A 13,148-nucleotide genomic window follows, 5' to 3' on the forward strand; every position below is an offset into this window, starting at 1 on the left:
CGTGATGAGTAGTTGCTACCACAGATGGCGCTGTGATCAAAGGTTGTAGTAGACCCCATGAAATCTTGAAACGCGTTGAGTAAGAGCTGACACTCTTAAAACCCCTAGACAGCTGACAAGTGGTCAGACTGTGTAGTGATGTCGGCACTGAGGCACTAGGAATATCCTTATGCCGGCCAAACCCTGGCCCGCAGCATTCGCAGCTGCTCACAAAGCCCGTGTTTAGATCCAGCAGTCCGCCCTGGGACCCGGTCAACCCCGGGGTTTCCCATGCCCTCGGTGTCATCTAAAGATCGCGATGCCTGGCCTCGGCGGCCATAGGATAGGATAGGATACACTTTATTGCTCTAACAAGGTCTTTCGGTCAGACAGTGGTCTTCATCTTCAAGCAGATGACTCCCTCCGTCTTGCAGAGGTCGGCTCCCCTATTCCACGGCAGCGCTGAGTTTGGCGGCTGGCTGGGCATGGATGACCAATCCTCTTTGGAGGATTGTGTGGCCGCTGGAGAGCACACTCTCCCCCTGCTCCGCACTCGGATTTTCTGAGCCATGGAATGCTTTATTTTTGTCACATTCCCAAGTAATATCGTATAGGGTGGGTGTTGCACCGCACCATGGGCAGATGTCCCTGTATTGGTTCGGGAACGTTTTGCTAAGGATGTGTAAATTGGGGAAGGTTCCGGTTTGCAGCTTCCTCCAGTAAACTGCTTCTCGTTGATTTAATTTGTTGTGGGGAGGAGAATACTTTAGTCCCGTCCCTCTGTAATAATTTAGAATGTCGGAGTACGTCGAGATTACCCTCAAGAAGTCCTCCGGGTCTTCTCTGAAGATGGCTCGGATATTGTACTCGCGGGCGACTCTATCGACCCTTTGGTTGCCTTCTATCTCGGTGCGTCCCGGTATCCAGAAAATTTTCTGTCTAATGTGATCTTTCGGTAGGCCTGCGCGGAGGAGGATATTGAGTGCTTTATGACCTATTCTGCCGTTAATGTAGTCACGGCATTCCTCTTTCGAATCTGTGAGGATTGTTAAGGATTTTTTTCGCGCAATAACCCTCCGCTGCAACTAGAGCAACAGCCATTTCCTCTCCCTCGGTTACCGTGCAGTCCCGTGCAGACGCGCAAGTGATCTCCTTATAGTCTGAGCCTATTACTGTCGCGACGACTTTTTCCTCCGTTGTTCCCCGTCTCCGGGGGTACATCGCGGCGTCCGTGTAGACCGTGTCCGTTTTCTGACCGGCTTTATCGTGTCCCCCTCCCTCATACCGCTTCTTCTTTTCGATACTCGGGTGATCATTTGGGTGACTTGCGTTGTTGCTTGTTTGAGGAGGCCGATTGGGTGTGTGTGCACCGCTGGTTGCTTTGCACCAACATTCCCAACGACCTAATTAGTTATTTCTCGGTATTTTTTGCCCTTCGAGGATGACTTTGAGATCTTCCTCCGATTGCTTTCCTCGCCTGACTCTCAAGAGCTCAGACTTTTCCGTTGAACAGGCGAGGCCTCTTTCTTGACGTAGTCTCCTACGCACGTTGCTGCCGCTTGTAGGCGTTCTTCTTTTTGGCTGAGCGAGCCTTGGTTGGTCCAGACCGTGATATCGTCGGCATATATGGTGTGTTGTATGCCTTCGATGTTTTCTAGTTTACGGGCCAATCCTATCATTGCGATGTTAAACAAAATCGGTGAAATGACGGATCCCTGCTTCCTTTTTAGGGGGTATGGAATTTGTCACTTTGCAGGTCTCCTAATCCCACTGTTGCCGTGCGATTTGAGAGAAATGCCTTCACATCTCTTTGTATTTTCATGCCGCTGTTTAGACCGTCCAGCCCTTCCAGGATGGCTGCGTGACTAACGTTGTGGAATGTGCCCTTGACATCCAGGGCCATTATCACGTTCTCTCAGTTGTATTGAATGTTGTATGGCAGCCATAAACACGCGCCGTGAGCGGCCGACGCACCCGTGGAGCCAGGCGAGAGTCGCGGCCACCGACCGCTCAAAGCAATACCACGCAACGGCTGAAGTAAACAAAGCGTGGGCGGGCTGCACACAAGAAAGCAGGTTCGGCGCGGAGTCCAGATGAGTTTGAGCAGAGCTTCGACTGTGCGCGATCGCAAGTTCAGACCTCTGCGGTCGCCCGAGGGCTCCGCGCATTTTCGGGCAGTCGTGCGCGGCTGTTCCATTCATAACGGCTTGCGAGCCATAAGTGTGCCGTGCGCGGCCACACTTATGGGTAGCAAGCCGTTATGAATGGGCCAGCCGCGGCTACAACCCGGACGCTGCGACGAACCGCATCTCTTGTCATTTTTGTGTTACTTGAGAATGTATCAAGAAAATATATCACTCGTATTGAACACCTGCATCGCGTTGTGAAACTTCTATTGGAAGCCGCTCTCATCCGCGATCGGATCAACAAAGAAGACCGCAGTATATCAAAGAAACATTACGGACTAGAAATCAGATGTAAGTCTTCCCAGACTGCACGCCCAGCGCATGATTCCAAGTGATTGTTCAATTCATAAATCTTCTTTTCTTTTGTCACGTTAATGCACAATCATCCCTCTAAGTCATCCACAACTGGTCCTTATAATATCTGAACGACAACATATTTTTTCTTGGTTTATGTAACAAAATTCTTCTAGTTATGTTTTATTTTCTAATACCATCCTTTACTGCAACCCTAAACATTTTATAGTTACCATAAGGTTAATTTCTGCCAAGTGCGCGGGATGGAATAATCGAATCCTTTACGAAGCATTATTTTTTTTTAAAGCAAAATTTATTGCCCCAGGGCATCAATGATGGGTGAAGGTGTGATGAATGATCTATATAAATGGAAAAAGGTTAGCTGATGTGGTGAAGTCCAGTAGAGAACGATGGTACGGTCCCTGCGTACAGGCAATGTATGAAGAAGGGTTGCTTGGTTAAAGACCTGCCTATCATCAGGTGCCGGATCCTTGTAGGCTTGAGAGCTGGAGGATTATTAATAAGCGCCGTTTGTGTGTTGTTTCTTCTGCTTCGTCCCGTTCTGTGCGATGTTTTTTTCTTCTATATGGATTCATGCTCACTAGCAGAGCTCAACGTTATTCTGCAATACACCTCGTGCAAGGAATTGTACGTTGAGGTGTTTAGGTTATTCAATACAGTGAAAATTTTCGCAACGAACTACATTAGAAAGTCAAATGTTGTTTTCCGCTTATAACTTGCCTTACCTATTAGCGCCGATGAGTGCAGGGATAAGTGGAAACAAAGGATATGCCAACATCTCTAGGCAAATGGTTGGTAGAACTGTTACTTTATATCTCGTCACATCCCCAGTGAGAGAATCTTTATGCCAGGGATACATTGATGCATTGTCAGGACGAAATACTTACGCAGAATGCCCTAAGCTCCATTTGGTATGATGCCAAAGAATAAATAGGCCATCATGGAGATAGGTTGTGAAAAAAGCTCCTTGTTATTGCTTGGATTCTCGAAATATGCCGCTACTTCAGACCTTTGGTAGAGAGCAAGCATGTTCAGTGTAGAAGAGACAAAAACAGTGTGGCTCCAATGGGCTGCCCGCCGTCACTGGCCACTTGGGGCCTGCAGAGAAAACAAATTGGAGCAATACACATTGTTCAACTTTCTATAGTCGCAGCACAACTATAATGCAAGTTGAAAAGGGTTTGAGGGGCTCAGCTCAACATTCGTATAATTGGCCTCATATCCAATCAAACTTTTCAGACATGGTAGGATCCTTATGCACTGATGCAGCGCAGTCTATAGAAAATTCGACTGCTTGTTTCAAATTTTCGTAATTGCTCTCTCATCATGCTTTTATAAAAACGGCTTCTTAGTGACGATAACGCAACGGATGCAAGCTACATCAAAGTGGCTTTGGAGCCACAGCGGTACTGCTGTCTTCCGAGCTACAGGTACGTAGTGAATAAGGTCCTGATTAGATAAAAAAAACGTGTAACTGAATGAACTAGCTCTCAGGCCATATAATGACTCCATAGTGTTGTTTCGTGGCCCATTAATATAGGAGTATTCGATTCATAGCTTTAGAGAAAAATATAACGTATTGTAAGTCTAATACACAAACCGCCGCTCAAGAACGCATTATTTTGGGGGTATACGCGTGAAGCTTCACTGTGATGACTGTGGTTTCGAATGCAGTACCACCGACAGCTTACTTCAGTTGACTTCCTTATCACGGACGGGCCATATATGCCCACATACGGGCTTTCTAGTGCCATGTAAGTGACCAATCATTGGGAGTGAAAGCCCTCTCTCCGGAATGATAGCGTCACAGGCCTCAAGTAGTAACCTCTGCGCGTGTGCGAAGGTACTCCTAGGTATTAAGCTCAAGAAAGAATTTTCTGCAACGACCATTAGCCTACGGCAATCGCCTTTAAATTTTGCTACTTTAGTTATGACAACAATATGACCACACTGCTAAGCTCATAAAAAAAACTCAGACTTACTAGCGGCGAGTTGAATTTTTACCATGTAAGTTCATAAAAAGTGTCTAATAATAGGTTGAGTTAGAGACGTCAGCGGTAAATCAGTACTTTATCTTCTACAAGAAAATATTGTGAAAACCCATAGAAAACATCTGGCATTGAAAACGTATATATTAAAATACAAGATGTACATGCGAATGAACAGCAGCATCATGTACCTTTAAAAAGGCCATGAGGACCTTAACATTGTGGTCGTATTATGTTGTTCGTGGATATCAAGCGATAAACAACTAATACGTAGCGGAACGCAGAAGGGTAACTAATACGGTAAAGAGTCTAGAAACAGCCACAATTTCTTGTTTCTATTTTAATTAGTAGTTCAGGCTCTGTTTCACAATCTCACCGCGGTATTTAATCGTGCACTATGAAGCTATTCAGTCACCAGTACGCATATAACAAACGTACTCATAGAGTTGAATGGTTTGAGAATTTGTTGTACCATTCGAAATACAATAAGAAAAAAAACAACGACTATCCTGCTTTTGACACCGCAATCTCAAATCATAAACGTAACCCCTCAATGAAACTTTATGCCAGGACAACAACGAGAAAGCAAGAATATGCATTGAGAGGTTCTTTTTAATTTAAAAGACAAGCGTAGTGTATTGAGAGCGAACATACAATGTGGGATAAATTTAGTGCTCTAAAATTTACTCTACGTTTTGCATTTTTACATTAGTGTGGGAAACTAATGTTATAATTGCAAAGGCCCGCGACAAATATAAATTAAAAATTACAAACACCTTCAGCCGCCGCAGTGGCTCAGCGGTTATGGCACTCGGCAGCTGACCCGAAAGACGCGGGTTCTATCGCTGTCGCAGTTGTGGAATTTCGTTGGAGGCGAAATTATAGAGGCCCGTGTACTGTGCGATGCCAGTGCACGTTACGGAACCCGAGGTGGTTGAAATTAACCGGGGACCTTCAATACGGCGTCCACATAGATTGAGTCGCTTTGGGATGTTAAGCCCCGTAAACCAAACCAAACCAAACACCTTCCCCCCAATGATCCACAAAACATTGTAAATTGTGCAGTCTTGGATATTAACATATTGTCGCCGAGAGTGTTTTATTTACGCAGTGTCTGAGCAAGAGCGATGTCTTCTGACTGACAGAACATTCTAAGGCCCTGATTCTGAAACACTCCTAACCTTACTAAGGGTGCCTCACGCACCGTAAGACGACCTGATGTCAATTCTGAAACGTCCCTTACAAAGGGGACCTGAGTTAAGGCCTCCTTGGTGCTTCCCCACACAAAGGGAGCCGCCATGCTGCTTTCATGCTTCCTAACCTCGCTCCTCTACCTGAACGCATGCTTCCCGCACGGTTTTGCACACGATACGCTCGGCTGTGTATATATAGTGCCGCGCGCAGCTAACATGGCCGCAGCAAACTGACGGCCGGTATCGTCCCCTGGATCGCATCCTATTTTTCCTGATATTGTGAGAAGCAGAGCTGGAAGAATAGCCACGATGCGATACGTATCAGGAGACGATAGATTCGAAAGATACGCAAGGTTTATGCGACGCGCACACGACCTTCTCTACGGCAGTGTTTACAAGCCTCCGACGATGAATCCAGTCCGGCATCTGGCTGACAGGCAAAACACACTGCAGTATTACAGTGAAGGGGAGTTTCTAGCCCGGAATCATATTTCAAAGCAAGCAGTTATCGAGATAATGGCAGACCTGCAGATGGATACAAACACTGACGACAGAGGATCGCCGCTACTTGCTCTTTGAAGGTACTCATCACGTTGCGTTTTTATGGAACGGGTGCCATGCAAACTGTTGTAGCTGACCGTGTGAGTGTCTCAACCCTCGGTCTGCCGAAGCATCTGGGAGGTGACACAGCTGATCTGCCTGCGTTTTATTCGATGTACGTCTGGTTGCCAAACGCCGCCGATACGCTGTCAGTCATGACCAGGTGCAATGCTATCGGAAGATTCTCCGGGGCTATTGGGTGCATCGAATGCACTCATGTGCTAATAAAAAGCCCCGGTGGAGACAATTCCGAAGTGTTCAAGAACAGAAAAGGGGTCTTCTCTATAAATATGCAGGAGAGTGGCCCTTTTTCTATAAACTTGCAAAATTGACAAGGCGGCAATTCGCGTTTTTTGCCAACGTGCAAAAAAGTGCAGAAGAGCATCTGTCGGCTTGTGGCTGTTGCTGTACAGTTTCGGCTCCAAAATTTTTTTACCTCCGTATATGCACCACTAGGTGGTGACACTGTAGCCCGTACAAAGAAGTAACACACACACGCCTATACACTAAAAGTTGCATACGGTAACTTGCTGTTGTTAACTTGTGGCATAACATCTGTATATATTTCGAACACATACTTATCCAGAGTGTGTGTGCATTTTAATGAGTACCAAATCGTGCATAACAAAGTTTTGCCAAGGCCATCAAGCAGCGGCAAATCCCCACAAATTCAGAGAAAAAAAGTTGTAAGGTAAATTGCTGGTGATAACTTGTGGCATTAAGTTTCTATATATTTCGACCACATACTCATCTAAAGAGCATGTGCATTTCAATGGGTGCCAAATCGTGCCTCAGAAAACTTTTTCAAGCCTCTTAATCAGTGGCAAATGCCACAAATACAGAGAAGGCCGAGACGGTTCAGTGTTCTAGACAAGTGTGTGGAGGACTGTACATGGCATCTGTGCACATAAAGTATTCGTCAGTCCACATGCTGCTGTCTGAAATCATTCTTCAAGTTCTGAAAGGCGCAAAAGACACACACAAGAAAAAAAGGGGGATGACACAAAGAGCGCCTACTACCAACTGAGTTTATTGCGGAAGCACCCTCTTTTATAAGCCAAGACATATCAACCACGAACCGGAAGCTGGAAAACACATAATCATGGTTTGAATTCACATTTCGAAACACCATCGGCAGAAAAGAAAAAGCCGATGCTCATGCCGTTCAGCAGTGCCCACTCCAAGCTGGTTAAACGCAGCATCGCCATCGCGTGCTTACACGCAGCTCTCTCGAAATCCTTCGATCATTGTGTGCAGGCTGGCTTCGACAAGCAGCTGCTGAGACTGGGTAGCGCTGGCTACCCGTATCTGATGATAACAGCGGTATGTGCAATATAGCATCACGCAGGAATGACACAACAAGAAGGAACGATTCATTCAGGCAGCCCCTTTTATAGCCCGCCGGTGAGGTGACCAAGCCAAGGTTTGCCGACGACGCATCATCTCTCCCCCCTTAAAGAGGAAAGCGTACAGGTGGCCGTCGCTGTCTGGTTGATCTTCGCAAACCAGGCGGGCCAGTTTCCGTCCCGGATGCTTCTGGGCTATCTTGCGACGTGGTCGGAGCGTCGTCCGCAGGTTCCCGCTTGCCAACTTCTCCAGGGGCTCTGTCTTCTGATTCAGTCCGACGTCTCAGTTGGTCCAAGTGCCGCCGCTGAAGACCTTGCTCCGAGTCAACGGAGACCATCCTGGAGCCCTGTTGACCATGCACTACTCCTGGAATCCACCTGCGACCTGCTCCGAAACTGCGCATCCAGACCGGTTCTCCCACATCCAATTTAGTCGCACCTACTGTTCGCTGGGTTTCTGCCGACTTCTCACCGGGCGTGATGCAATCCATCTTTGTTCTTATCTGGTAGCCGAATAAGTGTTCCGCGGGCGACTTGCCATGCTTAACAGGCGTTCGGCGATATCGGAACAAAAACCGAGCTATACGCATTTCCAGGTCTTTTCCAGGGTTTTTCTTTAGCCCTTCCTTGAGCGTGCGCACAGCTCTTTCGGCTAAACCATTCGATTGTGGGTGATAAGGGGCTGTTGCGAGTTGCTTTACGTTGTTTCGTGCCAGAAACTCGCGAAAAACGGCGCCCACAAATTGTGGACCGTTATCTGAAACGAAGGTTTTTGGAAGGCCGAAGCGTGCAAATATTGACCGTAGTGCGTCCACCGTTGTTTGCGATGTGGCAATTTTCATTGGAATTGCTTCTATCCATTTTGTTTCAGAGTCTACGACGACCAATACCATATGTCCGTCCATTGGGCCTGCGAAATCTGCGTGTAGTCTGCTCCATCTTTCCCCGGTTGCTGGCCACGCCAAAGGTATCTGTGCCGGTGGCATCGCAGCGGCCTGTGCACAAATAGAGCATGATTTCACCAGTCGCTCTATGTCAGAATCCAGACCCGGGTACCAAAACAGCGTTCTCGCCGTGCTTTTCATGGACGTCATACCAGGGTGCGTCTCATGGAGCAGCCCCAACAAACGCTTTGCCGCCGCCATAGGTAGAACAATGCGATGTCCCCAGTACACCAAATTGTGGCTCACGGTTAGCTCTGTTCTTCTGCTGAAGTACGCCCGGAGATGCTCAAGATCCTGCGGTAGATACGGAGGCCATCCGTCGGCAATCCACCTTTTGACCTGTTGAAGAGTGGCGTCTCGGTTTGTCATTTGTTCAACCTCCCGGGCGCCGACCGCAGTTTCCTCAAGACACTGGGCATACAAAACGTATTCGTCGGGAGCGACATCCCGCGGCTCCGTAACCGGCAATGGCAAGCGACCGAGGGCGTCTGCATTAGAATTCTCGCTGCCCTTGCGGTACTGCAATGTGTAGCTGTAGTTGCCAAGGAACAAGGCCCAGCGCTGGATTCTCGCAGCCGCCATCGGTGGTATTGGTTTGCCTGGATTGAATAAACCAGTAAGAGGCTTGTGGTCGGTTACTAACACGAACCGATGTCCATACAAGTAGTCCTTGAACCGTGCGACGCCGAACACCAGTGCTAGTGCTTCTTTTTCTAACTGAGAGTAGTTACGCTCTGCCTTTGTGAGTGTCCTGGACCGGAATCCGATGGGGTAGTCAACACCGTTCACACGGTGGGACAAAACGGCCCCAATGCCTACTGATGACGCATCGCACTCAAGCCGCAGTGGCTTATCCGGGTCGTAATGAGCAAGGAACTTGGAAGCCACAATTGCCTGCTTAACTTTCTGAACAGCTTTTTCTTGTTCCTTGTTCCACTCCCACTTGGCCCCTTTAGCTAGGAGGGCGTACAGCGGAGCCAGCACAGTGGCCAGATTGGGCAAGAACTTGCCGTAATAATTTACAAGTCCGAGAAAAGCTTTCAGCTCACTCACTGAAGTAGGTTCTGGGGCTTCGATAACAGCCTTGATGTTATCGTCCTTTGGTCGCAGACCCTTAGCGTCGATCCGATGGCCGAGAAAAGTGACTTCGTCTTGCCGGAATTTGCACTTATCCTTGTGCAGTCGGAGACAGTACTCCCGCAGGCGTTGCAGCACCCTCTTCAGCCTTGATACATCGTCCTTTTTTTCAGCGATGATAATATCATCCAGGTACACCTGAACTCCTGGAATATCGCCCAGCAGCGCGTCCATCCGCCTCTGGAATATAGCTGGAGCAGAACTTATGCCAAAAGGTAATCGGTTGAAACAGAAGAGGCCTTTCTGAGTGTTCAGCACTGCTATCTTTTTGGCATCCGCGTCTAAAGGTAGCTGGTTGTAGGCTTGGCGTAAGTCCAACGTCGTAAATACTTCTCCGCCATTCAGCTTAGCAAAAATGTCGTCCACTCGAGGCAACGGGTACTGTTCCATCACTGTGGCTGCATTCACTGTCATACGAAAGTCTCCGCACACTCGGAGAGACCCATCGCCCTTTAAAACGGGTACCACTGGTGTTGCCCATTCGGCGGTTTTCACAGGCGCCAGGACATCTTGCGCAACCAGTTGGTCCAGCTCTTCAGACATCTTGTCCCTCAAAGCGTAGGGAACCGTACGGGCCTTAAAAAACTTTGGACACGCATTCTCTTTCAGCTGCAATGTGACCGGTGGTCCCTTGCATACGCCGAGTCCTGGAGCAAACACGTCAGCATATTCGTTGAGCAGCTCTTGCAGTTCCGTGCTGTCAGCTTTTATCTCGACTGGTTGCACACTCGCGACCACACGCGACAGCATTGCCACCCCAGCCTCGTTGAATGCCTTGATTGTGTCTCTGCCGCACAAAGATGGTCCGACGCTGTCGACCACTACGACCGTACCCGGAATGCCTTTCCCGTCGCATGTAGCCGTCATACTGAGCTGTCCGACAACTGGAAGTTCGCCCAAGAGGCAGGATAGCTTAAGCTGTGATTTGCGCAACGGCGGCCACAGCGCCTCGTACTTCCGGAACGTCGCTACGGAGATGACACTCACGGGTGATCCTGTGTCCACCAGCATAGTAAGAGGGACGTTATTCCAATTAATGTCCTTGTAAATTGGCCGAACCTTGCGGATGCTGGCTTCTTGGTGGAGAACCGCTGCAATAGTGTACAGGGCTTCGCTGTCGTCCTAGCTCGTGTCCCCTGCTGCTGCCATTGCGTAGGAGCCCTGGCGTCGTTGGCCTCCCGGGTGCGATGCGTGCCGAAGGAAACTTGTGCTGGACTGGCACATTCGGCGCAGATGTCCTCGTTTGCCGCACCGGTAGCACACCGCGTGAAGGTGTTTGCATTCCGCCTCGGTGTGCGACTCGCCACCACATTTGCCACATGTATCGCACTTCTCCAGCCTTGGGCGCGGCTTCGATGAACGACTCTTTTGACGGGCAAAATGTACCTCTCCTGGCTCTGAAGAGTGCATGCTTTTGGCGTTCTGGGAGGCTTTCTGTGCCGAGACAACAAAGTCTTCCGCCTCTTCTAGTGTAAGCTTCCGTTGAGTCAGTAAGTGTCGCCGGACGTCTTCATCTTGCACACCGCACACAATTCTGTCCCGTAACATGCGCTCCAGTGACGTTCCGAAGTTGCACTTCTCGGCTAGCCGCCTAATTTCCGCAATGAAGTCCTGGGCAGACTCCCCGTCTTTTTGCGAGCGCCTGAAGAAAGCATAACTTGTAGCGATCTCGTTAACTTGCGGAGCATAGTGGTCTTCCAAATGCTGGACGACTTCTTGGTAACTCAGCTCATTCACTTGTTTTGGATGACACCGCCCCTGCACCACTCGCACCGCACTGTCTGTGAGCGAAGCTATGAGCAGCGCTCGCTTCTTCGTTGGTTCCGCGATGCTATGGGCTTCGAAGTAAGCCTCCAGCCGAACACGATACGTAGGCCACGTACCTTCTGCATCCGTGAATTCCGGTGGCCGCCCGGCACTCATTCTTGCGCACGTAAGTTCGCCTAGCGCCGGCGCGCTATCTCGTCGCCACTGCAATATAGCATCACGCAGGAATGACACAACAAGAAGGAACGATTTATTCAGGCAGCCCCTTTTATAGCCCGCCGGTGAGGTGACGTTGTGATCACGTGGTCAAGCCAAGGTTAGCCGACGACGCATCAGAATCAAGGTCACTTCTAGCGGTGATACGCAAAGCAAGCAGAAAGACAAGAGGCCTACGGTGGTAATACCGCACATGCATAAGATAGCGCGCAACATCAAGAAGGTAGGGGATCGATATGGCGTAAATGTGTTGTTTTCAGCACCATGCAAGCTTGCAAAAATTTGCTCCATTTTGAACAGACGACCCCGAAGATGCGCTATCAAACATCAGATACGGTTCACCGATTGCAAGTCCGAAGTCATATATCGCATACCGCTCAGCTGTGGATCTGCTTACATTGGCCAGACAGGCGGGTGTTTCAACGAGAGAGCTAGCGAGCACAGAAGAACAATTAAAAACAATGACAGGGGCAACCTGCCGGATCACTGTAGGGAATGCAGAGATTGCGGACCGGTGTTGGAACTGGCAACGGGTATCGGCAGAGGCAGGGAGCGATTTGAAAGAGAGATTATCGAAGCCTATCATATACAGAAAGCTGCGTCCACGTGCATTAGCACTTCATCGATTAAACTCTGCCGCCAGGAGCTGGGTTTCTTAGACGGCCACGTGTAGTTCTGGATTCTGGGGTTTTTGTTTGTTCTTGTGGCTTTTTCCTTTCTGCTGATGGTGTTTTGAAATGTGAATTCAAAACATGATTATGTGCTTTCCTGCTTCCGGTTCGTGGTTGATATGCCTTGGCTTATAAAAGAGGGTGTTTCAGCAATAAACTCAGTTGGTAGTAGGCGCTCTATGTGTCATCCCCCCTTTTTCCTGTGTGTGTGTCTTTTGCGCCTTTCAGAACTTCAATCATGAACCAACTACCCCAAAGCAAGTTCCTCTGAAATCATTCTTTTGGTTTTACAGGTGGTCTCGGGGCCCGAGCTACAATATTTCGACGTCGTGGCAAGCTGCCCTGGCTCTGTCCATGACAGTCGAATTTTTGATAACAGCAGAGTGTCAGTCATGTACGAGCAGTAGGGAGTGAATGGCATTTTTCTTGGTGACCAAGGATACGCTTGTTCGTCCTTCTTGATGACTTCAGTGTGGAACCCTCGAACAATGTCAGAGAAAAGGTAAGGAAGAACTGACTTTGCTGAAGTGATGTGAAACACACGCAAGGTCATATTTTGTCATGTTCTTTGCAGGTACAACCGGAGTCATATCAAATCCGGAAATTCCATTGAGCTGGCTTTTGAAGTCTGGAAGATACGTTTTGCTTGCCTGAGGACAAAACTGGAAACTGAAACTGGACGGAGCGGTCAAGTGCAAAAATGACAGCATGTACAGCACTGCATAACGCCCCTTGCACATTGCGGGATCCTATCCCTAATCCTATCACATTGCGGGATCCTATCCTATCCCTATCCGTAATGAGCC

The 13,148-nt window shown here is 48.6% G+C and overlaps 1 long non-coding RNA gene across 4 annotated transcripts in view; it reads left to right on the top strand.

Moving 5' to 3' along the window:
- Positions 1-13,148, top strand: part of LOC144132694 (uncharacterized) — a 288,454-nt gene that overhangs the window by 183,803 nt on the left and 91,503 nt on the right. The window lies entirely within an intron of this gene.

This window comes from Amblyomma americanum, chromosome 5 (genome assembly GCF_052857255.1).
Source record: "Amblyomma americanum isolate KBUSLIRL-KWMA chromosome 5, ASM5285725v1, whole genome shotgun sequence".
Lineage (NCBI taxonomy): Eukaryota > Metazoa > Arthropoda > Arachnida > Ixodida > Ixodidae > Amblyomma > Amblyomma americanum.